The sequence below is a fragment of the Triturus cristatus genome, chromosome 8, assembly GCF_964204655.1.
Source record: "Triturus cristatus chromosome 8, aTriCri1.1, whole genome shotgun sequence".
Taxonomy (NCBI): Eukaryota; Metazoa; Chordata; class Amphibia; order Caudata; family Salamandridae; genus Triturus; species Triturus cristatus.
The window spans coordinates 479,094,983-479,122,689 of NC_140591.1; positions in this window are offsets into that span (position 1 = coordinate 479,094,983).

Below are 27,707 nucleotides of genomic sequence, written 5' to 3' on the forward strand. Positions count from 1 at the left end.
AAAGTGTATTCAAATGCCACCTACTCTTTCCCTCTTTACACGATATCACAAGAGTCTTGCGAGACCATAACATTTAAAAAAAAAGATTTAACCTAATCATCACAGTACTTTTCTCTTACACACTTCTTTTTAAAAAAACAAGGACAGAAATATGCATTCCTAAAAATAGTGTATTGAGAACTCATCTACTACTTTTTTCTATTCCCAATCTCATGAGAGTCTCACAGGAACATAAAAATGTGTTAAAAACAATATACATTTATAATCTTTACAGTAGTTATCCCTTAGACACCTCCTCTCTAAATCTAAGGGGGACAGAATGCTTTTCTGCTGCCTCCTATATAGCTTTTTTAATTCATTTCCACAACACCATGGGAAAAGCGGGCCTCTTGACCTCCATTTTTTTATTTCGTGCTCTTGCGGGACGCTTGTGATCCCAACTGGCATAATATACAATTATTTTTTACCCTTAATATTTCAAAAACTATGGAACGGATTTACACCAAATCATAAAAAGCCGACAAAGACCTAGCTTTCTGATGAATTTGGAGTAGTTCCATTCAGCAATTTTTGCGTGAACCTGTCTTAACCTCTTGAGTGCCCATGACGAGATGGTCTCGTCATGGGCCGCGGTTGCGCTGTGCCCATGACGAGACTATCTCGTCATGAACCCCGCCTGCTAATGAAAGGGCCGGCACAGGGCGGGGAAAGGGCGGGGCACTCAAGGGGTTAAAGAATTGTATGGAAAATGCCTGGAGATTTTACATTTTGGGACTCCATTTTTTTCTCAGCTGCCACTTCATGAATCACCCCAAAACTTTCCAGGAAGGAACTGATGTGGATGAACATTTTTTTGGAAACGTTTCATGGAAATTCATCAAACGGGGCAAAAGTTAATAGCAAACCAAAACACACTCTGTCTATGAAAAACCAAATCCCAGCATTACTATCTACTGGCAGTATATATGAATTAGGAATTAGGTACCGGTGTTTTAAGGGTTTAGTGTTGGGTAAGGGTATAGGGTGGTTAGGCTGATTTTAGGGTTTAAGGGTGGGTGGGGGTTTTGGTTGCTAAGGGTGTTTTTAAAGTTTAGGGACGGGTAGGAGTTTTGGGTGGTAAGGGAACTTTTAGGGTGTAGAGTGGGTAAGGGTTTTGGGTGGATGGTGTTTTTTTAGTGTATAGGGTGGGCAGTGGTATTGGGTGGTAAAGGTGTTTCCAGGGTTTAGGTGGGTAAGGGTATTGGGTGGTTAGGGTATTTTTAGGGTTTAGGTTAGGTGGGGGTTTGGGTGGCAATTGTGCTTTTAGGGTTTAGCGTGGATAGGGATATTGGATGGAAAGGGTGTTTTTAAGGTTTAGGGGTAGGTGAGGGCATTGGGTGGTAAGGGTATAGTTGGGGTTATAGAGTGGTTGAGTTTAGGGGTTGGGGTCAATATGGTAAACAATATAAATATATATACACGCACATATCTATGTATATATCTCTATCTATCTATCTATCTATCTATCTATCTATCTATCTATCTATCTATCTATCTATCTATCTATCTATCTATCTATCTATCTATCTATCTATCTATCTATCTATCTATCTATCTATCTATCTATCTATCTATCTATCTATCTATCTATCTATCTATCTATCTATCTATCTATCTATCTATCTATCTATCTATCTATCTATCTATCTATCTATCTATCTATCTATCTATCTATCAATATAAATTATCTACTGGCGGTCGCCAGTAGATAGTTATAGTTAGGACCTATTTTCCATAGGAAATCCACAACATTCTATTTGAAATAACGTTGGCACCGGTTGACTAATCCTCGCGAAATTTTCCAAACTTTTGGCCAGCTCCGCTCCGCTCCTACCCTGAAAGTTTGCAGTGATCTGTCAAGTGGGGGCTGAGAAAAAATGGGGGCCCCAAAACGCGTTTTCCCCATGCAATTTCCCATAGGATCCGTTTTCGCAGCTACAGCCCGAACCGCTGAACGGAATGACACCAAATTTGGCAAAGAGGTAGTCCTCAGTTCGGACTCGTGCCTTTTGCATATATGGTGTGAATCTGTTCAGTAGTTCCTGAGAAAATTAGGGTAAAAAAGTTAGTGATATCTATGGCCGCCGAGGATCCACGGACCGTACCCACACCGCAAGCGCACCCTCCCCGAACCGAGCGCGCACCCTCCCGATCGCGCGCTGAATGCTAATTGGCTGTCGAGTGTCTCTCTACATTCAAAACCAGGAACTGTTGGCGGCCATTTTCTGCCTCGGTAGAAGCGAGGCTGAAGAAGCAAGGGGAATAAGTGTGCAAAACATATAAAGGGGGCAGAATGGAAATACTCTGACCCTTTAGAGGTGCTTAGGGGGTCCCAGAAGGACCCCCTGGGGCCCCCCTTTAAAAAAAAAAAAAAACGGCGAAATGCGCGCACGGTGCGCGCATCATATCGCGTTGGATGCACGGATCCTCTCGCGGTGGGTTCGCAGATCCAAGGGAAAAAAAATGAAATTGTTGGGAGATAAAGATTAAGCTTAAGTGTTTTGTTCTTGAGTGGCTCTAAAAAGAGCCGTTGTGTTCATTGAGAGTTTTTGGTACTTATGAGTAAGTACCTATACAGAGTCTAAAGTTGTTGAGGAAGACTCTGTTTCCTTCATCAGTAAAGTGTACTCCATCTCTCCTATACATCTCTTGCATATGAAAGCGCAGATTGTTATTGTAAATGGACCCCATTCTGTAGTCTCGGAGAAAAGCAGAAACAGATTTATTCACATGTTTCCTAGCTTTCTCAATCTGTGGACAAAAATTATCAGACCAGTTCCATTTCTGCCTTTGGCACATGTTAGAGTACACAAAGGCAGTTTTAGGGAAAAGTGAAATCAGTTGTGCAAAGGTGTCCTTCATAAGCATTTCCAGACCTACCGCAGTCAAAGTGCCTAGGTAATTGCCACCACAGTGCACTATTATGAGGTCAGGGTGTTGGATTTGCTTGAAGGATTTCACCAATGGCATCAATTGGTGCCACTTTAACCCTTTCTGTCCAATCCATTTAATGTCTACATTTGGCAAACCTAGTCTTTGTGAATGCCTTTGTTTTCTGCATACCTTTGGCTCCAGAAAATGTAGCTGTGTCCCACAATCCACACTGTAAGCATCTTGTAAGGAGGTCTGGATGCACTCAGATGGTCTCTGAAAATGAAATGGCAGTTTGGAAAGTAAGATGTTTCTAAAATGGTGGCTAAGATGCAATTTTGAAAAAAGACAAGAAATTATTGGTTGTTCAACAACCTTCTACACTGAAAGGTAGGGTGCATATTTCTGTTTTTTAAACGCATGATTCTTATTGGTTAACAAAAACTGATTGTAAGGAACATTATATATGATAAGCTGATATGTTGAGAAGTCAAGCACACTTGCTGTTTTGATTAGCAACATTGTGTGTGCTGAACTTGTGACCTGTGTGCTCAGTACAGTGTTCCATGACCTGTTTCTATGGTAACGGGCAGAAGGCAGATTGGGGGAAGGGTTGAAGTTTATGTCATTTGGAAAGGGTTGAAATGTTTAACCAATAGAAATGTGTGTTTGCTTTTGAATTTATGTGGGAAGGAATGTGATTTGATGTTTACATGTATATGTGTGGAAAATGAAAGGGAAACTTTGCCATTCTTTGGTTCTGCTGACAGGTGCACAGTGCAGAGATTCTGTATAAGAAAATCTGGTGTGTGACTGATATCTGGTGTGTGACTGATATACTTCTTAATCTACAAAACATCTTGAAAGGTGAGTTATTTAATTGTGAGGGGATGTATGTAGACTATTTTTATTTTAATCAGACTAATGTATTTCTTCTGCTAAAGTGTAGGGAGTACTTTTTTTCTCTACAATCTTATTGACAGTGTGTGTGCATGTAGAAACCATTTTGTGATAAGGATGTGTTTTTTTCATGTGTTTGTAGACAGATAACTATGCAGTTTTTATATTTTGGTAGAATTAGAAACCAGTCATTGTTTATGAATTTGTGAAATGAGTTATGTTTCTGCAGTAAAATGTAGTACTCTGTGTAGATGAAAACATTTGTTTTGGTATAGTGCAAGGGATAGTGTTGTTTGTCTAGAATCACACAGAGAGCCTGTGTGCATTTGGGAACCACTGTGAGAGAAACATTTAGTAATATCTTTTATTTGCTGACAGATAACTCTTTTAAAACCTGTTATGTTGTTAAGTTTTAGAAGCATGAAAAGCCAGTGTTTGCTTATGCGTTGATTAAATGAGTCAGGCAATTATACAAAAGTGCACTTTTGAAATATGCATATTGTGTGCAGTTCTCTTACCACTTCCATAATAGTAAATAAGGTTTGGTAAACTCGTAGGGATAGTGGTTGTTGTCTAGAATCACACTGTGAGTCTGTCTGCATTTGGGAACCAATGTGAGAGAAGCATATGGTAACATTGTTTCTTTGCTGACAGATAACTATTTTAAGTCCTGTCATGTTGTCAAGTTTTAGTAGCATTAGAAGCCAGTCTTTGCTTATGCGTTGATTAAAAGAGTTAGGCATTGACACTAACATGCAGTCGTGAAATATGTAGATTGTGTGCAGTTCCCTTACCTCTTCCACTGTAGTGAATGAGTTTTGGTAAACTCCTAGGGATAGTGGTGCTAGTCTAGAATCACACTGTGAGTCTGTGTACATTTGGGAACCACTGTGAGAGAAGCGTTTGGTAACATCGTGTATTTGCTGATAGATAACTGTTTTAAAACATGTCATGTTGTGAAGTTTTAGTAGCATTAGAAGACAGTTATGGCTTATGCTTTCATTAAATGAGTTAGGTATTGACAGTAAAGTGTAGCGGTGAAATATGTAGATTTTGTGCAGTTCCCTTATCACTTCCAGTGTAGTGAATGAGATTTGGTAAACTCCTAGGGATAGTGGTGCTTGTCTAGAATCACACTGTGAGTATGTGTGCATTTGGGAACCACTGTGAGAGAAGCATTTGGTAACATTGTATATTTGCTGACAGATAACTGTTTTAAAACATGTCATGTCAAGTTTTAGTAGCATTAGAAGCCAGTCTTTGCTTATGCGTTGATTAAATGAGTCAGGCAATGATACAAAAGTGCACTTTTGAAATATGCACATTGTGTGCAGTTCTCTTACCACTTCCATAGTAGTAAATAAGGTTTGGTAAACTCGTAGGGATAGTGGTTGTTGTCTAGAATCACACTGTGAGTCTGTGTGCATTTGGGAACCAATGTGAGAGAAGCATATGGTAACATTGTTTATTTGCTGACAGATAACTATTTTAAGTCCTGTCATGTTGTCAAGTTTTAGTAGCATTAGAAGCCAGTCATTGCTTATGCGTTGATTAAATGAGTCAGGCATTGACACTAAAGTGTAGTCGTGAAATATGTAGATTGTGTGCAGTTCCCTTACCACTTGCACTGTAGTGAATGAGGTTTGGTAAAGTCCTAAGGATAGTGGTGCTTGTGTAGAATCACACTGTGAGTCTGTGTGCATTTCGGAACCACTGTGAGAGAAGCGTTTGGTACCATTGTGTATTTGCTGACGGATAACTGTTTTAAAATCTGTCATGTTGTCAAGTTTTAGTAGCATTAGAAGCCAGTCTTTGCTTATGCGTTGATTAAAAGAGTTAGGCATTGACACTAACGTGCAGTCGTGAAATATGTAGATTGTGTGCAGTTCCCTTACCTCTTCCACTGTAGTGAATGAGTTTTGGTAAACTCCTAGGGATAGTGGTGCTAGTCTAGAATCACACTGTGAGTCTGTGTACATTTGGGAACCACTGTTAGAGAAGCGTTTGGTAACATCGTGTATTTGCTGATAGATAACTGTTTTAAATCATGTCATGTTGTGAAGTTTTAGTAGCATTAGAAGACAGTTATGGCTTATGCTTTCATTAAATGAGTTAGGTATTGACAGTAAAGTGTAGCCGTGAAATATGTAGATTGTGTGCAGTTCCCTTATCACTTCCAGTGTAGTGAATGAGTTTTGGTAAACTCCTAGGGATAGTGGTGCTTGTCTAGAATCACACTGTGAGTCTGTGTGCATTTGGGAACCACTGTGAGAGAAGCGTTTGGTAACATTGTATATTTGCTGACAGATAACTGTTTTAAAACATGTCATGTTGTCAAGTTTTAGTAGCATTAGAAGCCGGTCTTTGCTTATGCATTGATTAAATTAGTCAGGCATTGACATTAAAGTGCAGTCGTGAAATATGTAGATTTTGTGCAGTTCCTTTACCACTTCCACTGTAGTGAATGAGTTTTGGTAAAGTCCTAGGGATAGTGGTGCTTGTCTAGAATCACACTGTGAGTCTGCTTGCATTTGGGAACCAATGTGAGAGAAGCGTTTGGTAACATCGTTTATTTGCTGACAGATAACTGTTTTAAAACATGTCATGTTCTCAAGTTTTAGTAGCATTAGAAGCCAGTCTTTGCTTATGTGTTGATTAAATGAGTCAGGCATTGACACTAAAGTGCAGTCGTGAAATATGTAGATTGTGTGCAGTTCCCTTATCTCTTCCACTGAAGTGAATGAGTTTTGGTAAACTCCTAGGGATAGTGGTGCTTGTCTAGAATCACACTGTGAGTCTGTGTGTATTTGGGAACCACTGTGAGAGAAGCGTTTGGTAACATTATGTATTTGCTGACAGATAACTGTTTTAAAACCTGTCATGTTGTCAACTTTTAGTAGCATAAGAAGCCAGTCTTTGCTTATGTGTTGATTAAATTAGTCAGGCATTGACACTAAAGTGCAGTCGTGAAATATGTAGATTGTGTGCACTTCCCTTACCTCTTCCATTGTAGTGAATGAGTTTTGGTAAACTCCTAGGGATAGTGGTGCTTGTCTAGAATCACACTGTGAGTCTGTGTACATTTGGGAACCACTGTGAGAGAAGCGTTTGGTAACATCGTGTATTTGCTGATAGATAATTGTTTTAAAACATGTCATGTTGTGAAGTTTTAGTAGCATTAGAAGACAGTTATGGCTTATGCTTTCATTAAATGAGTTAGGTATTGACAGTAAAGTGTAGTCGTGAAATATGTAGATTGTGTGCAGTCCCCTTACCACTTCCAGATTAGTGAATGAGTTTTGGTAAACTCCTAGGGATACTGTTGCTTGTCTAGAATCACACTGTGAGTCTGTGTGCATTTGGGAACCACTGTGAGAGAAGCGTTTGGTAACATCGTGTATTTGCTGACAGATAACTGTTATAAAACCTGTCATGTTGTCAAGTTTTAGTAGCATTAGAAGCCAGTGTTTGCTAATGCATTGATAAAATGAGTCATGATTTGACACTAAAGTGCAGTACCATGTAGCATTGTCTTCACTGCACCAGAGCTGAAAATTTAAAATGTTTACCCAGGCACTGTCCTAGAAGTAGTCTGATGATTTAGTCAGTTTCTAAGTACTTATGTTGTGAACCATTCATTACCAAATAGACTGCTTCAAATGTCTATGCAGTATGCATGTAGTTCTCTAACCACCTACACAGTTGTTTTCACTCCTTCAATTCCCTAGTCAGTATCCATACACTTCTAGGAAACACCCTGTCAGTCCCTTTGCAGTCTTCTAGTGACCAATTCAGGACCATGTAGTAATCCATTCACTGTGCCAAAACCCAAACAGTTATAAATTCACTAAGACACTCTCTTTACAGTACTCTAATGATTCAGTCACTGTCTAAGTATTCATGCACTGATCCAGGCCTTAGCACATGGACTGCTTCAAACCCCTATGCACTATCCATGCAGTTTTCTAACCACCTACAGACTTGTCTTTTACACTTTCAATTCCCTAGTCAGTATCCATATAGTCCAGCAAACATCCTGTCACTCCCTTTGCACTCTTCTAGTGACCCGTTCAGTACCAAGTACTAATCCATTCCCTGTGCGAAAAGCCTACCACTTATAAATTCATCCAGGCAGTCTCCTTGCTGTAGTCTAATCATTCAGTCAGTACCCAAGTACTCATGCAGTGAGCCGGGCCTTAGCACATGGACTGCTTTAAATGCCTATCCAGTATGCATTCAGTTCTCTAACCACCTACAAACTTGTCTTTCGCACCTTCAATTCCCCAGTTAGTATACATATACTTCTGGCAAAAACCCTGGTACTCACCCAGTGTGTCTCCTTTTAGTAGTGTAATCATTCAGTCACTTAGCATGTAGTCTTTTAGTGAGGTAGGCTTTAGGGCATGAACTGCTTCAAAGTAGTATGCACTATGTATGTAGTGTTTTAATGATCGTCACACTTGTGGTTCAGGGCTATAGTTTCTTAGTCTGTTTTTATATAAAATGTGTTTGTACAGTAATGGAATACTGTAAATTGTAAATTTGAAAGTTATTAATATTCATTTATTTGTGATTCTTTTTTGCAGATACTGTTTTTCAACGTTAAAATTGAGAAATTATGTCAGAAAAAAAAGAAAAAGAAAAGAACAAAGACAGGAGGATTATTTGAAGAAACATCAACCACAAGTATTGAATGAACAAGATAATGTAGCTGAAAGGAAAAAAACTCTGGTAAGATCACAAAGCAATTTATTAAAAATGTTTGTAGGAGCAAACAGAATGTAGAGAATGCTGCAACTTCAGAACATTTTTTAAGTAAGAAAAAAAATCAAAATAAGAGGAAAGGTAAAAAAGCAAATGTTCAGTCAAAGGAGATAAAGTATGGTAAAAGAAGACAAAATCAGTATAAGGAATTACGCAAAAAAATATTTTACAAGAGTAGTGCATAATTTGCTGAAAGATATGAAGAAATATAAAAAGAGAGCTTTATTTTATAAAAAGAAGAAGCATATTGAAAGCATTGTGGAAAAGGCTTTTGAAGTAAAAAGGAAACTGTTTATTTTACTGTTAAACAGAATTTGATCACTAGATAAACCAATATATGTAATGAAGGCTAAAAGTAGGAGGAAAAGAGTTATTAATAAAAAACATTTTTGTGATGTTTTTTTGGGAGAATGGAAACAGTTCTAGTTCAGAGCCTTTTTTAATGAAGAGAGTTATTCACTAAGTGAAAAATTATTGTATGCAGTTGACACCAGTGGTAGAGGTTATGAGGTTAGTGATGGTTGTCCAATGGAGAAAGAGAAAATGGTTGAAAGAAATGCAGAAGAAGTGATAGCTGATGAAGTTTTAGGGAGACGTGCTAAAAACCCCTGTGTACACTTGGGATTGCAGTAGTGTTTGTAGTGTACGACAGGAATCTATTGAAAAATTATGTAGTTTTTTACGAGTCTATACTAAAAAAAGTGTAAAACAAAAGATTAAGCTGTTGCAAGTACTAGACCCTTGCAGAGTGAGAAAACATATTGGTTTGCAAGGTCATTCTCTGGCTTGTCTTTCTAGGAAAGTTTGTGAAAGTGTTTTTCACCATTTCAGAATGCTGGCAGTACATCATACTCAAATGCGGAAGTTAGTGAGAAGGTTGTATTATGCAAAAAGTCCAGCACTAAAGTTAAGTGAGTTTAACAGTGCTCTTTTACGTGGGTCAGTTTCAGATGTGAAGCAGGTCTGTGAGGATATTGAGTTTTATTACTTTGGGCCTCAGCAAGAGAGTGAAGAAACTGACACATTAGTAGAACAAAATGTTGAAGACAATGTAGAACCTGTAATTACAGAAAAAATTGAGGATGAAATCACAAAGTTTAAGGTAATTTCAGGTGAAAGACCAAATGTTTCTTGTATTTGTTGTCAGCGAAATCACTATAAAAATCAGACTAGGGGTGTCAATCTGTATTTAAAAAGTGAAATAGAAGATAATGATAAGTGGATGGAATTTGCAACTTATTTGTTGGTAGAGGATTGTTTTGATTTGGGATGTGAGCAGCGTATTTGTAAATATTGTTATAATAAATTAGATGAGAATAAAATGTCTGCTAGAGCTGTTCATAATAATCTAGAGTTGGTTGCTATTCCTCCAGAGCTGATTGATTTAAATACATATGAGTCTATTCTGATACAATGTGTTCACCCGTTTCAGGCTATTGTTCGTATCAGAGTTGCAAAGAGGATTGAAAGGAAGAGTTGTGTATTTACCATTAGATTTAGGGAAAAATGTTGAAACTATTGTTGTAGATCATGCAGAAAATGAGCCACTAGTCATTCTAGTTAATGGTGTTCCTACTAAGAATAAGAAAATCTGGCAAGAGTTAGTGGATGTTAGAAAAGTGCAAAAGGCATCATTGTATCTGTTAAAAAATAATGAGTACTATAGAAATGTGTTTGTTGGAGAAGAAGAAATAGATTTAGCAGAAGATAGTGAAACATTAAGTGGACAAATTGAAAAAGTGGACATGTCCAGATGTGAAGAGATCTATGAACATTACAGTGTACATCCACTTCATTCCAAAGAGTGGATGGGGAATACAATTGAGTTGTTTCAAATGGAAAAAGCAACAGGAAGTCCCATGAGTGTATGGGAAGAGAGCTTGGAACCTCGTTGTTTCTCGCTGTTGTTTCCAACAGGAAAAGGTGGACGATATGATGAACGTCCTGTGCAGATTCCTGCATCTGAATATCGGACAACAAGATTATATGCAGAAGATCCAAGATTTCGACAATGTATCCCTTATATGTTTCATCTTCTGTTTGAAAGTGACTTGTCTGGACTTTCATATGCAGTAAATCACATTTTAAAAACTGGAATGCATCTTCAAAATGTAACTGCAAAGGATTTTATGGATAAAGTGCATCGGAGAGATGATCATTTAGAATCTCAGTTGATTAATCTGATGGCATGTCAGCGTGGGACTAATGAATATTGGTACCGTCGACATGGAGAACTGAAATGCCTGCTACGGAACTTGGTAACTCCTACATGGTTTGTTACACTAAGCTGTGCTGAGTATGCTTGGGATGATTTACTTGAATTTATTCAAGAGGCAAATTCCAATATAAAAAATATTGAATACAAGACACCTGGAGAATTGTGCTCTTTGGATCCTGTCAATGTATGCAGATATTTCAATCATAGATTTGAAGCTATGATGTCTTTCCTCTGCAATAAAAAGAATCCTCCTCTTGGAGAAGGTGTGGATTTCTTTTGGAGAAAGGAGTATCAAGCAAGAGGTGCTCCTCACATACATATGTTGTTATGGGTCAAGGACGCCCCCAACAGGTTCAGATGAAACTGTTTTGTCTTTCATTGAAGATTATGCTACATGTGCTCTTCCAAATAGCAGAGAAGAGAAAAACTTAAAACAACAAGTCTTACGATTTCAAAGCCATAGGTGTGGAAAATACTGTCGACGAAAGTACAAGTCAAGGATAAGTTCTATACCAAATGTCGTTTTGGATTTCCACGTCCTGAATTAGCCCAAGGAAGAGTGAACAGTTTTATGTCAGCTGTACGACATACCATCACAAGAAAGTCTCCGAAAAACACCTACAACTTAAGAAGAAGCGAAGAATCAAAATACATAAATGACTACAATCCAGTTATTTTATCCATGTGGAACGCTAACATGGATATTCAGTATGTTGCGGACAATTCCATTGCTGTTGCTCGATATGTAACGTCTTACATTACTAAATCAGAAAAGACTGAATTGAAAGAAATGTGGGAAGAGATTTCTCACGAGAAGACTCTAAGTAAGAAATTATACAGTTTCAGTTTGAAGATGTTATCGCATCGTGAAATTGGAGCATATGAATGTTCAGATCGGTTATCATCTGCAAGTCTATATTCCAAAAGTAGAAGAATCATTTGGGTGAGTCTAGGTCTTGCAGGAATGCGAAATCGGGTACTGAAATCTGTTCAAGAAATTGAATATTTAGCAGAAAATGACCCTGAAAGTAAAGATATTTTGAAAACCAATATGTTGGACACATACTATCCAAAGAGATGTCATCATCTTGAGAACATGTGTCTCTATGAAGTGCTGCAAAACTACACTTTTAAACAGAATATTACAGAGAACATCAACAATGGAAAATATGGAGTTATTGGTTCTGAAGGATGTCTGGGGAAACAAAGGAAAGGAAATTTAATTAATCACAGAAAACTGAGTTGCGACACTGCTGACAAAAGGGAATTTTACTATTTAGCCCTTTTGCAAATGTTCAAACCATGGCGTTCTGAACTGGAATTACTTGGAGGTTTTCCCAGCTATGAAGATTCATTTAATGCTTGTAAAGATAGCATACAATGCAGTGCTTTCACAAATTATGTGAAAATGTTGAATGATGAAATTGATCAAGAAGCTACAATTGCAGCTGAGATTGCTAGAGACAGTTCTCAAGACAGTCAAAGTTCTGCTGCACTGAGTCAAGATCCACTAGGACAACCAATTGTTGATAATGAAGCAGCGATTGCAATGAATGAGGTGGAAACAGCAATGTATCAAGCACAAGAAGATGCAATACAGTTAGGAAACTTGGAAAAGCAACTAAATGTTGAACAGAAACATATATATCAGCAAGTGAAAGAGCAGATTGACCATGGATTACTTCATGAAAAGAGAGTGTGCTCATGTACATCATTTCAACCTATCCGAATGTATGTGAGTGGTCAAGCTGGAACAGGAAAGAGTTTCTTAATTAAAGTAATTACAAGTTATCTGCAAAAAACAACTAAGTCGCATTTGTCTTGTGTTGTCACTGCTCGAACTGGGTTGGCCGCACATAACATTAAAGGAATTACTTTACATCGTTTACTAATGCTGCAGGTAGTGCATGAGAACACATTGGAATACCACAAGCAATCTGAAGAAGCTTGTTGTGAAATTTCAAGAGTGCTGAAGAAAATGAAACTTCTCATTATTGATGAGGTGAGCATGTTTTCAAACTTGATGCTTGCCTTTGTGCATTTAAGAATGCAGCAAATTCTTAAAACAGAGTATGACGTGGTATTTGGAGGAAAACACATCATGGTTTTTGGAGATCTACTGCAACTGACACCGGTAAAAGGACAACCGGTATTTAAAACACTTGCCCATGAAGATACCAGAAAGTCTCTTGGCAGTGTTGGTAATGTGAACATTTAGATTAATTTTGAATACAAAGAACTGACAACAAATATGCGACAGGCAAATGATGCTGAATATGGAAGTATTCTTCAAGATATAAGAATTGGAATTCTTTCAAAAAAAGGGAAAGAAGCTTTGGAGAGTCGATTACTTTGCAATGTCTTTCCAAATGAAAATGCAGTTGCTGCAAAAGTGTACGTGGAAATTGCTAAAAATAAGTCAGCGATTTGCTTAATGCCGACACTGCGTGAGTGTTCAATATTCAACAAAGAATTAATAAAATTGGAAAATGAGGAAATTGTTAAAATGGAAGCCATCGATAAAATACTACATGAAGGAATCACTATCATTTTGACGGGTAAGTTGAGATCAAAACTAGATTGTTTAGAAAAAAAAATATCTAAAACTGCTGGTTTGGAAAAGACACTGTATGTGTGTGTAAACTGTTGGGTAATTTTAAGGCGTAATTTGGATGTTGAGAAAGGTTTAGTTAATGGTGCAATGGGTAAAGTGGCGGATTTTGTGAATTATCAGAAAAATGAAGGAATTGAATTTTTAAAAATTAAATTTGATCACATTGATGAAGTTAAAGAAATTGGTTGTTGTTCAGTTCGTTTTTTGCTTGTTAAAGATTTATATGTCCGTAGGAAACAATTTCCATTTTCTCTGGCATATGCAGTGACTATTCATAAATATCAAGGATTAAGGTAGACAGTGCATTGGTGAACATTGGATCTACTGTATTTAAAGAGGGTATGGCATATGTTGCTTTGTCGCGAGTCAGAACATTATCTGGTTTGTTTTTGATTGATTTTGATGAGACAAAGATTACTGCAGATGCAAACTGTGTAAAAGAGTATAATAGGTTAAGAAGGGTGTATGCTCCAAATTTAGGTCAATATCCTGTATTTGAAAAGCGTGTGGTTGGTCGAAAAAGAAGGTTAGAGAATATCTGTACTGAAGATGTCAAGAAGGGAAAAGAACAAGATAATGTTGCGATTGCAGGTAAAAAGAAATTGGACACTGTTGAAGAGATTGTTGGTTATCAGTTTGAAAATAGTTCTGGTGTCAACTGCTATGCTAATGTAGTGGTCAATGTTGTTTTATATCTGGAAGGTTTGCAAGCACAAATTATGCAGAATCGGGAAAAAAGATTTTGTTCTCTGTTGCATTCTGTTTATGAAAAATTGACAACAGATAGAAGTAAAATACAATCTGTTTCAGATGTTCGTAATCTTTTGGATGTGTGTTCTGGTTCTACACAATTTACACAAAATATCCAAAAAGATGCTCAGGAATTTTTAATGTATATGCTTACAATTTTTGAAAATGAAGGTGTAGAAATAGAAAATATTTTTGGCCTTTCTTACAAATGGGAACATTATTGCGAAAATTGCATGTATACATGTAGCACCAATGTAGACACTGAGAGATTTCAATATTTAACATTACCAGACTGTAAATCAGTGTCTTTCAATAAATTAGTGAAAGGTGCAGTTCAAAACAAGGAGTGTAGCCAATGTAAATCAGAAATGGTATCCACATTGTTAGATCTGGGGGTCTCTAGTTGGCAGAGGTATCCACCTTAGACCAAATAGGGACCCTTGCTTCTAGTCAGGGTACAGGGACACACACGGTAGATAACCCCTGCTCACCCTCTAGGTAGCTTGGCTCGAGCAGACAGGCTTATCCCCAAGGCAATGTGTAAGGTATTTGCACGTAGACACCACAATGATCCCCCCTCCGCACACCACAAACTTAGACCACACAGGTGAGTTATATCAAAAATAATATATCTTTATCTAGTTCCCGCAGTTGAAATCAAGCATCACAGGTTTACACAACAGTTGCTTTCTTAGTTGGTCGGGATCGTCAGACGATAGTCTCTAGTCTCTTGAGTGATTCGATACTCACTGAGAATGAATCAGTTTGTAGGCTCTCGATGTTTTAGGCAGCTACGTTGCTCCGGCGGTGTCTCTGCGCTCGCTACACGAGCGCTCCTCGGGCTGTTCGGTGCTAGGATTCCACGACTCCCTCGACGAGCCCCCAGTGACGATGTCGACGTCACCGGAGTCAGCCACTCACAGCGCGGCTTCGTAGAGCAGGGAAATACGACTCTCGATCTGCTTCAGGCCTCCGGGTCGCGGCAAGGCACGTGCCGATGAGCACGTCGATCTTCTGGCTGCGGCAACCGGTGTCGGGCCCGGCTCGGTGTGGTACTCTCCAGCAAGACAGAGAGCAGCCAGCCCACCTCACAGGCAGATGTTGAGAAGCTTGGTAGAACAGTCCACGGTCCCTGCGGCACACAGCAGCGCAGGTGGGACACAGCAGAGTCTTGGGTTCTTGGCAACCTTTCTATCCCTGGGTTGCAAAACAGGAGGCCAGCTCTTCTCAGGCCCTTGGAGATTCAGTTGAAGACACAGCACACAGCAAAGTCTTGTTTGGTCAAGTGGATAGGGTCAGCACACAGCAGGACCCCTTCTCCTTAGCTTCAGTTGTACGCCAGAACAGGTCAGCCTTTAGAGCACACAGCACGGCAATCTTCCTTTAGTTCTTCAGCGGTCCGTCTTTCAGCAGAAGTTCCTCTCGATGGTCGAATCTAAAAATCTGTTGTCAGGGGTCTTGTACTTATACCCCTAGAAGTCTTTGAAGTCTTTGTGCAAGTGGGTCCTGAGCCCGGTCTGATCCAGTTCTGGGTGTTGCTGGAGCACTTTGTTTTCCTGGCTCCTACATTCTTTTCAGAGCGAGGGGCAAGGTCGTCAGCCGCCCAGCAGGAGGTGGAGCCAGCAGAGTGGCAGGCAGGCACAGCCCTATTCAATCCCAGGTGCTATCTCCTCCCTCCACTCTCCTTGCGATCGTCGCCATTCAGCAGAGGGCTGACTCAGCCAACCTCCCGGGGGATCCCCAACCCCTGTCACTCTCAAACCAGACAGTCAATCCACAAGCGCGCCCAGGCACACAGAAGGGTCAGACAAGAGAACAGCGACTCTCTAAAAAGTACTGTTCTCCAACTCAGGATTTAAAAACAATCTCTCCTAAAAGATGTGTTATTAAATGCTGAGCTCAGGGATATCAAACACTCATGTCTTATCTTGTTCGTATGAGAAGATAGGCGGATAGCCATTGGCACCCGCCTCCCTCATGTTAGCCTATGGAACAAGATAACCTTGCAGTAGTGAACACACAAAATGGCCGGTGTTCACTACCAGAACATGTTACCTGCACTAGTACATGCTCTACCTTCTACATACACTGCACCCTGCCCAGGGGGGTACCTTGGGCCTTCCATAGGGATGACTGACGTGTATGAAAAGGGAAGGGTTAGGCCCGGCCAGTGTGGACACTGGCCAGGGGGACATGGCAGTCCGGGGACTGCAGGCAGGCCTGCGGCGGCAGGCCTGAGACACTGTTTTAGGGCTACACAGGTGGGTGGCGCAATCAGCGCTGCAGACCCACTAGTAGCATCTGTCATCACCAGCCCTGGCACACACAGTGCACTTTACTAGGGACTTCATGGTGATACAGATATGCCAATCAGGTATATCCAATCAATACGATATTTTACACAGGGAGCACTTACACTCTGGCACTGATTAGCAGTGGCAGAGTGTCCAAAGCATCTAAACCAGCAAAACGGAATCCAGCACAGCATCGAAAATCCATGTAGCAGAGGCAAAGGATAGGGGAAAAACCCACGCCAAGGATGTGAGGTCTAACACGTGTCCCCTCCAGCTGAAAGCGGGGAGAACTACCCACCCTCTTGGGAGTTCTCATCGCTAAGGCGGAAAAACCTGGACAGGCCATCAGCATTGGCGTGCTCTGTACCGGGACGGTGTTCCACCGTAAAGTCCATTCCCTGTAGGGAGATGGACCACCTCAACAGTTTTGGATTCTCACCCCTCATCTGCATTAACCATCTGAGGGGCCTGTGGTCGGTCTGAACACGGAAGTGAGTCCCAAACAGGTAGGGCCTCAGCTTCTTCAGGGCCCAGACCACAGCAAATGCTTCTCTCTCAATAGCGCTCCACCTCTGTTCCCTGGGAAGTAGCCTTCTACTAATGAAAGCTACGGGTTGGTCCCCGCCCTCGTCGTCCATCTGTGAGAGTACTGCTCCCACGCCTTGCTCTGAAGCGTCTGTCTGCACTACGAACTCACTCGAAAAGTCAGGCGCCTTAAGCACCGGTGCTGTGCACATTGCAGTTTTCAGGGCATCAAAAGCAGTTTGACAGGCCTCGGTCCAATTCACTTTCCTGGGCTGATTTCTAGAGGTTAGTTCCGTCAAGGGGGCAACAATGGTGCCGTATCCCTTGATGAACTGTCTGTAATACCCGGTGAGTCCTAGAAAGGCTCTCACCTCTGTCTGCGTCTTGGGGGGTTCCCAAGCCAGAATGGTATCGATCTTCGCCTGTAGGGGCGCCACCTGGCCGCTCCCCACCTGGTGTCCCAAATACACCACTGAACCCTGCCCTATCTGGCACTTACTAGCCTTGATAGTGAGGCCTGCCTTCTGCAGCGCCCTCAACACTTCACAGAGGTGTTGCAAGTGTTCTTCCCAAGTGGAGCTGAACACAGCAATGTCGCCCAAGTACGCGGCGCTGAATTGCTCCAGCCCGGTCAGTACCCGGTTGACCAGTCTCTGGAAGGTGGCAGGGGCATTTTTCAATCCAAAGGGCATGACTCGAAATTGGAAGTGCCCCTCTGGCGTTGAAAATGCCGACCTCTCCTTTGCCCCGTCAGTTAAGGCAATCTGCCAGTACCCCGAAGTCAAATCGAAGGTGCTGAGGTACCGGGCAGCTCCTAACCGATCCAAGAGCTCATCAGCTCTTGGGATGGGGTGCGCGTCAGTCTTGGTGACCGCATTGAGCCCGCGGTAGTCCACGCAAAACCGAAGCTCTGACGGGCCACCGGGTGTAGCAGATTTCTTGGGAACGAGGACCACTGGGCTAGCCCAGGGACTGCTAGAGGGCTCAATTACCCCTAACGCCAACATCTTGGAAACTTCTTCCTTTATGCTGGCCCTGACCTTGTCAGCTACTCTGTAAAACTTCTGTTTCACAGGCAGGCTATCTCCAGTGTCCACATCATGGACGCACCAATTGGTGACACCTGGTGTCAGGGAGAACAGGGAGGCAAACTGACCCAACACCTGGCGACAGTCTCTCTGCTGCTCTGGGGTCAGTGTGGGCGAGAGGACCACACCATCTACTGACCCGTCTTGCTCCTTGGTGGCCAGGAGGTCAGGGAGAGGATCACTATCCTCTTCCCCACCGTCATCTGTAGCCATGAGCATCGTCACTTCACACCTCTCGAAGTGGGGTTTGAGGCGGTTTACATGCAAGACTCTAAGGGGCTGCCTAGGAGTCTTCATGTTGATCAGGTAGGTCACCTCACTCTTGCGCTCTACCACCTCATATGGCCCGGTCCACTTGTCACGGAGCGCACAAGGCTCCACCGGCGCCATCACCCACACTTTTTGCCCGGGATGAAATTCTACCAGAGTGGCATTCTGGTCGTACCATCTTTTCATCTCCTCCTGGCTGGCTTCTAGATTCTCCTGAGCGAGCTTCCGGAAGCGCTGCGTTTGGTTGCGGATGGCCAGCACATAGCTGAACACATCCTGGGGGGTTTTCCCACGGGATTTCTCCCACCCCTCCTTCACCAGTGTGAGAGGTCCTCTAACAGGGTGGCCATACAGCAGTTCAAAGGGGCTGAACCCTAAGGACTTCTGAGGCACCTCCCTGTAGGCAAACAACAGGCATGGTAACAAGACGTCCCACTTCCGTCTCATGGGCTCCGCTAGACCCATAATCATACCTTTCAGGGTGCGGTTGAATCTTTCACCCAACCCATTTCCTTGAGGGTGGTAAGGAGTGGTGAACTTATAAGTTACTCCACACTCCTCCCACAGAGACTTCATATACCTAGAGATGAAGTTGGTACCCCGGTCGGAGACCACCTCTCGAGGGAACCCCACACGGGAAAAGATCCCCATCAATGCACGGCCCACCACGGGTGCTGTGATTGTCCTGAGAGGGACTGCTTCCGGGTACCGAGTGGCGTGATCCACCAAGACCAGGATAAACCTGTTGCCTAAGGCGGTCTTGGGATCCAGGGGCCCTACGATATCAATGCCCACCCGCTCGAAAGGGGTGCTCACTACAGGAAACGGCTGGAGGGGCGCCACGCACTTCCCTCCGCTCTTACCACTGGCTTGACAGGTTTGGCATGACTTACAAAAGGTACCGACGTGCTTCTTCATCCGGGGCCAGTAGAAGTGGGTGACAAGCCTGTGATAGGTCTTGTCTTGCCCCAGATGTCCTGCGAGAGGCACGTCGTGAGCCAGACCCAGTAAGAAGTTCCTGAAGCGCTCGGGTACCACCAGCACACGGGCTGCACCGGGCTCAGCGAACTTAGGCTCACTATACAGTAAGTCATCTTCCCAGTAAATCAAATGTTCCTTGGACCCTAGGCCCGCTGCCTGGTCTGCAGCCTGCTGCCGCACACCAATGAGAGAAGGGCACTCCTTCTGAGCCTGGCAGAATTCCTCCCTGAAGGGGCCACCCTCTTGCTGCCAATGGGTCAGCTCAGGCAACTCCCCCAGTTCGGCCACCTGCTCCCCTGTAGGTTCCAGGGCATCCCCCTCAGGTTCTGCTTCCTCCTGGACCGTGGGAACAGTGGGGGCTGGTTTCCCGCGCCCTCTGCCCCTTCCTCTCCTGGCAGGTTCCTGGGCCATTGTTCCAGGCTCCAGTTCTACTAATCCACCCTTACTGGCTGTCATGGCACGTGTGGATACACAGATCCACGCTGGCAGTCCTAACATTTCCAAGTGAGTTCTGTGCTCTACGTCCTTCCATGGAGAACTCTCCAGGTCGTTACCCAACAGACAATCTACCGGCAAGGCATCACTGACACAGACTTCCAAGGTACCAGAGACTCCCCCCCATGTAAAGGGAACACGCGCCATCTTGCAGAGGCGAACTGAAGTGTCAGCTGCCACTACTGGGCGGAGCACATTGGGAATTACTTGCTCTTCAGACACCCACTGACACCTGACAGATGTCACACTAGCCCCGGTGTCTCTCAGAGCCTCTACCTCCCTCCCATTGATGGTCACCTTTTGCCCGTATTTCTTAGTGTTAGCGGGTATCAAGGCATCCTGGACCATCTCTTGGTCTCCTAACGAGACAAGGGTCATCATAGCTAATCCCTCTTCCCCACTGGAAATTAAATCCCCTCCCAAAGCTACACTAGCTAACCCTGGGACTGGAGCAGCAGTTGGTGCTGGGGGTTTATTGGGACATTTAGGGGCGATGTGCCCCACTTCCCTACAAGCATAGCAAGTAGGCGGTGGTCTGCTGCCCTTAGGGGGCCAAGACCTCTTCGGTTTGGGGGCTTGGGACTCCTTCTCCTGGGAACTGTTTTGGGGCCCTTTAGAGAACTCCTTACTGTTGCCCTTGTCCTCCCCACCTTTCTGCTGGGGACCCTGTCCACCCTTGGCTGGCATACTTACCACCCCTTTGTTGACCCTGGTGCTAGTCCAGCAGTCGGCCTCTTTAGCAAGCTCACTGGGATCAGTTAACTTGCTGTCTAAAAGATGCTGGCGCAGCTCTGGAACACATAGACTACTCAAGTGCTCCCAACTAATCAAGTGGCACAACCCCACATAATCAGTAACTTTGCTGCCCTTTATCCAACCTTCCAGTGCACGCGTGTACATACTCACACACTCCACCCACGTACTCGAATCAAGTTTCTTGAAGTTCCTAAACTTCTGTCGGTACTGTTCTGGTGTAAGCCCATACCTGAGGCATAAGGCCTCCTTCATAGTGGGGTAGGTTAAGGTCCCTGCCGTTTCTAAGGGTGCTAAAACATCCCTCCCAGAGGCCTCAAAATGCTTCCACAATCCTGCTCCCCAACTTTTCTCAGGCACTTCATTCATCTTCAAGGCAAGCTCATAGGATCTAAACCACGCATAGATATCCTCACCCTTCTGATAATTCTGCACCAAATCTTTCGGTATGTATACCTTACCCGCCTGTACTGGTTGTGCGCTGCCACCATTCGGACTGGACGCCACCTGTTTGGCTTTAATGTCCAGCTCCCTCATGCTCAACTCATGAGCCAACTGGAGTTTCTTCTCTTCCAAAGCAAGAGCATTCCTCCTCTCCTCCGCCTCTTTCTCACTGTCAAGGCGCAGTTTCCTTTCTTCCGCTTGAGCTTTGAGCTTAAAAAGTTCAATCTCGTGGGCTCTAACCCTCTGGTTTTCCTCCAGCTCCTCTGGAGAGAGGCTCCTACTGGAATGGGCGCTGCCAGCCCTAGACGCTGGCCTATTCACTGGTAGATCATCGGATCCAAATCCGTGCTCCGGTGTGCCATCCCCATCAGTAGTTTCCTCCGTTGCGCCATTCTTGGCCTCCCACCAGGCCCTTAGAGCTTTCTGTAGCTCCGTCTTGTTGGCGCTGCCCTTCGCTGGGCATCCAAGCTGCTTGCAGAATTGCTTTAGTTGCTCCTTCTTATACTCGAGCAACTTTTTCACCTCGAATTGCAACTCCGGCTCTTCGCCTACTCCGTTCAGAGACATGATGCTTCGTCGATCCTCCAAGAATAGTCTTCGCTAAAACTTTGTGCGATGCAACTGCTTACTAGATTAGTGATGTACGAAGAATCACTGCAGGTCAAGTGCAAATACTGGTTCTAATCCCACCGCTGCCACCAATGTTAGATCTGGGGGTCTCTAGTTGGCAGAGGTATCCACCTTAGACCAAATAGGGACCCTTGCTTCTAGTCAGGGTACAGGGACACACACGGTAGATAACCCCTGCTCACCCTCTAGGTAGCTTGGCTCGAGCAGACAGGCTTATCCCCAAGGCAATGTGTAAGGTATTTGCACGTAGACACCACAATGATCCCCCCTCCGCACACCACAAACTTAGACCACACAGGTGAGTTATATCAAAAATAATATATCTTTATCTAGTTCCCGCAGTTGAAATCAAGCATCACAGGTTTACACAACAGTTGCTTTCTTAGTTGGTCGGGATCGTCAGACGATAGTCTCTAGTCTCTTGAGTGATTCGATACTCACTGAGAATGAATCAGTTTGTAGGCTCTCGATGTTTTAGGCAGCTACGTTGCTCCGGCGGTGTCTCTGCGCTCGCTACACGAGCGCTCCTCGGGCTGTTCGGTGCTAGGATTCCACGACTCCCTCGACGAGCCCCCAGTGACGATGTCGACGTCACCGGAGTCAGCCACTCACAGCGCGGCTTCGTAGAGCAGGGAAATACGACTCTCGATCTGCTTCAGGCCTCCGGGTCGCGGCAAGGCACGTGCCGATGAGCACGTCGATCTTCTGGCTGCGGCAACCGGTGTCGGGCCCGGCTCGGTGTGGTACTCTCCAGCAAGACAGAGAGCAGCCAGCCCACCTCACAGGCAGATGTTGAGAAGCTTGGTAGAACAGTCCACGGTCCCTGCGGCACACAGCAGCGCAGGTGGGACACAGCAGAGTCTTGGGTTCTTGGCAACCTTTCTATCCCTGGGTTGCAAAACAGGAGGCCAGCTCTTCTCAGGCCCTTGGAGATTCAGTTGAAGACACAGCACACAGCAAAGTCTTGTTTGGTCAAGTGGATAGGGTCAGCACACAGCAGGACCCCTTCTCCTTAGCTTCAGTTGTACGCCAGAACAGGTCAGCCTTTAGAGCACACAGCACGGCAATCTTCCTTTAGTTCTTCAGCGGTCCGTCTTTCAGCAGAAGTTCCTCTCGATGGTCGAATCTAAAAATCTGTTGTCAGGGGTCTTGTACTTATACCCCTAGAAGTCTTTGAAGTATTTGTGCAAGTGGGTCCTGAGCCCGGTCTGATCCAGTTCTGGGTGTTGCTGGAGCACTTTGTTTTCCTGGCTCCTACATTCTTTTCGGAGCGAGGGGCAAGGTCGTCAGCCGCCCAGCAGGAGGTGGAGCCAGCAGAGTGGCAGGCAGGCACAGCCCTATTCAATCCCAGGTGCTATCTCCTCCCTCCACTCTCCTTGCGATCGTCGCCATTCAGCAGAGGGCTGACTCAGCCAACCTCCCGGGGGATCCCCAACCCCTGTCACTCTCAAACCAGACAGTCAATCCACAAGCGCGCCCAGGCACACAGAAGGGTCAGACAAGAGAACAGCGACTCTCTAAAAAGTACTGTTCTCCAACTCAGGATTTAAAAACAATCTCTCCTAAAAGATGTGTTATTAAATGCTGAGCTCAGGGATATCAAACACTCATGTCTTATCTTGTTCGTATGAGAAGATAGGCGGATAGCCATTGGCACCCGCCTCCCTCATGTTAGCCTATGGAACAAGATAACCTTGCAGTAGTGAACACACAAAATGGCCGGTGTTCACTACCAGAACATGTTACCTGCACTAGTACATGCTCTACCTTCTACATACACTGCACCCTGCCCAGGGGGGTACCTTGGGCCTTCCATAGGGATGACTGACGTGTATGAAAAGGGAAGGGTTAGGCCCGGCCAGTGTGGACACTGGCCAGGGGGACATGGCAGTCCGGGGACTGCAGGCAGGCCTGCGGCGGCAGGCCTGAGACACTGTTTTAGGGCTACACAGGTGGGTGGCGCAATCAGCGCTGCAGACCCACTAGTAGCATCTGTCATTACCAGCCCTGGCACACAGTGCACTTTACTAGGGACTTCATGGTGATACAGATATGCCAATCAGGTATATCCAATCAATACGATATTTTACACAGGGAGCACTTACACTCTGGCACTGATTAGCAGTGGCAGAGTATCCAAAGCATCTAAACCAGCAAAACGGAATCCAGCACAGCATCGAAAATCCATGTAGCAGAGGCAAAGGATAGGGGAAAAACCCACGCCAAGGATGTCAGGTCTAACACACATTATTCTTAACAAATTATGGAAAATACATAATTTTAATGATGCAACGTTGTACAGCTGATGGAAGAAAATTGGATACTTTAATAAAGCAGTTTGTAGCAACACAAGTATCAATATCAGGAAGGACTTTTGTAGTATTTGCAATGATTTTCCATGATGGTCCTTCCACCACGTCTGGACATTACACTGCCTATCTAAAATGTGACAAAGGCTGGACACTTTGTAATGATGCCCAGTTGGTTTTCAAACAACGTTTGCCTAGGCAATTACAAAATTCCTACCTAATATTTTTAAAGCCAAAGTTTTAGGAAGATAATTCACTCTATGAGGAATTTATTATTATAATTTAATAGGACTACCATTGGACAATTTACATAAAGAAGAAGTGCAAAAATACTATTTGGCCTCAAGGAAAGGTATATTTTTGAATTATGGACTTTTTGGTGGTCATTTATTCGGTGATTATTTTAATGCGGCAACATTTACAGTTTTTATAAGTTAAAGTTATAAAATGTGGTAATCTGTAAGCATTTCATATATGTATGATTTGTATTTTCTGGTATTTTACTGAGAATAGTATGTTGTTGTTTTTTTAACAATCTTTCTGATTGTTTTTTTTTTGTCCGCTGTTAAGTGATGAGTACCATTGAAATCACTATTTCTAGTGAAATTCAATATATTCTGAGAACAGCAAAAAAGGCAAACAAATTACTTTGTGGAAATTATGTTGTGTTGTAAAAAATGTATTATTATATGTTATAATTTTTTTTTTCTTTCACAGATACAAATTTTAAAATAAGCAATTTTTTATAACAATTTATATTTGAATGAAAAACAGCAAAAAATGAATACCATTTTTTATTCCTATTACTGTGAAGGTAAGTTTAACTAAGTCTCAATATGCAGAATGAAGAGGCCTGCAAGAAGCTACAAAGTTGAAACACGTTTCTAAAAACACTCTTTTTATGTCGTTTTGAAATCTGACCATAATCGTATATCATGTGACCTGCAAAAAAAGAGATTTGAGGTGTTCATAATATTTCACGTTTTTAGCTGTTGAAGGACCGCAATCATTTCAATCATTCTTCATTGAACATCTTTGCAGACAAATCTCTGTGCTTACTTTTATCATTCGCAAAGAAATTTAAAAACGGAAATATGTCACTTTTTGTAACATAGTTATTTTACGAGATACTCTTTTATATTTTCAAAGAGAGGAAAAGGCACTCTGTGCACTTTTTATACTCCATGTAAATACAACCTCAACATTTAGACCACTTTGTGTTGAAAGGGTGTTCTATAAGTGTTGTTGTGCATGATTGCACGTAATACTCATAGAACAAGACACATGTCTAGATTTATCAGAAATCATAAATCTCGATATGTGTGTGAATGGTGCACCATTCTACAATTGGTGTAGGAAAGCACAACAAAGAGAATTGTTTTAATTTCTCCACATTTTATATCTTCAAAGCATGCTGAAATGTTCAGCATACATTGAAGGAGAAAAATGCATTTTCTCATTGTTTTTGTGCAGGAAGGTGTGTCTTCCTTTTTGGAAAACAAACAGCACATGACACAGATATCCTTGAACTATGGTGCAAGGGTGCCTGTGTCACCACATGGCTACAGTTTAAGCAGCCGTGCAGACAGAAGCATAGATTTGCAACATATTTATGTACATATGTTGCATCCCTGTCCTTCGGAAGTACTACAGCACACTGCAGTTAAAGAGGTTACTGTGTGATGCTGCAGCACTTCCTTATAGTTCTGCACTTATACATTCACCATACGATACTAATGCATTCATTCAGTCAATTACGTACTACACATACATTCATCTAAACTTTCACACACTAACAAAGAAATTTAGCTCTTTTTTTAAACCAGGAAAGTTAGTTCTTACAAGAACTTTTTTTTTCTTCTCTCTTCTTTTTTATTTATTTTTTGGTTTTTCTAACAATTTTGTGAATTTTTTGTTTTTTCTGAAAAAAACCCCCAAAAAAACAGGAGAAACCAAAGAATGAACTTCAGGGAACAATAAAAAACAAACAAAAAAAACCTAGCAAATATGACTTTCTTGGCGGCGGCAGATCAGATCGATCGACTGCTCGCCATAGCACAAAGTCTTATTGAACTTAGTGCAGAGCACTTTTAAAAATTGAAATTGAGGACGGATGTCCAAGGTTTGGTCTGATGGATGCACTCTTGATGTGCTCGGCTGCGATTAGGTGGATGGCGCAGGAGCAGGAGCGTTTCTCATCCGTCGGCACTCTTCTTTTGCAAGATTGTTTGGATGAAGGGTCCTCATGTGCTTCATCATACTTGCCGTGCCGCTAGAGTATTTCTTGTTAGGATCCCCTCTCGATAGGACTCTTTTGCAAATCTTGCATGTGACCAAGGTGGCATTGGTTTTATTCTGCCCCTCGGGAAAAGTAAAAAGTTTCCATACCACTGAAGAGAAACGTTCTTTGCGTGGTAACTCCGGCAAAAATTCATCCTCAGAAATATGAGGTGATGCAGGTGATGCCTGCTGCCCTGAAGCAATTTTTGGTTGAAAAAAGTTAGAGCTAAGTGTAGACTTACTCTAAAGAATCTTCTTCTCTCCAAAGAGGTGGTTCTCCAAAGAAGCTCAAAGAAGAATGATTGAAATGGGTGGGGTCTTTCAGTAGTTAGAACAGGCAGTGTAATAAACCAATCAAATCTCTTTTTTTGCAGGTCACATTGGATCCGCGCACCGTGCGCTTACGCAGCACGCACCCAGCGCGCATCCGCGAAATTGAATTAAAAAGAAATATAGGATTAGATGTCAAAATATATTAGTTTTAAGACTAGTTTAGAGTTTGTCTTCAATTAATATTCACATGAAATACATAAATATGTTTTTTTAAATGTTAAATACTTCACAGGATCCGCGCACCCACCGCATCTTAGATGCAGATGACGCATCGCGGAAGCGCGTAAACGTCGCGTTACGTACATCGAACGTGTCGTGTATAGGCTGGGAGTCGCGTACCAGTCGCATTGAAATCACGCACTAACCACGTACCCGACGCATACCATGCGCGAATGCTATCGCGTAGGGATCGAGAACGGTGCGCTTAGGGTGCGCAGATCCAAAAACATGGAAAAAATATATATAAAATAAAGTTTTGCACACATAGTTAAAAAAATATTTTAAAAATATAAAGAAAAATGTTTGAAAAACCAATTAAGTTCAAATAATATTTTTTAATTTTTAAAACAATTAATTGAAAAAATACATTTAAAAATGGTGATAAAAGAGAATTTAAAAAAAATGTCATTAATGAAATGACACACTGAATTTGAAAAATATAGAAATCCAATCAAAATCATTAAACATGATATCTTCAGAGATAAGTTATAGATAGGAATTAGCATTTAAAAAACCTTTGAAATTCACTGAAAAAACCATAGGTTTCATGCACGTTATAGTTAGGAATTGGCATTTAAAAAACCTTTGAAATTCACTGAAAAAACCATAGGTTTCAGGCACTTTATAGTTTGGAATTGGCATTTAAAAAACCTTGGAAATTCACTGAAAAAACCATAGGTTTCAGAGGAGTTATAGTTAGCTGGACATTTCCCTCGTACAAAACCCTAGAAATTCCCCTGTTATAGTTAGTTCAGCTAACTATAACTCGCGCCCCCGCAATGCACTGCTGATGACGTCACGTATTACATCACTCATGACATGGTCGCTGACATCACTGATGACATCACTGATGACATCTCAAATGACATCACTGATGACATCACTGATGACGTCATCCATGTGATAAATTAGTGCATCTTCTCACACCCT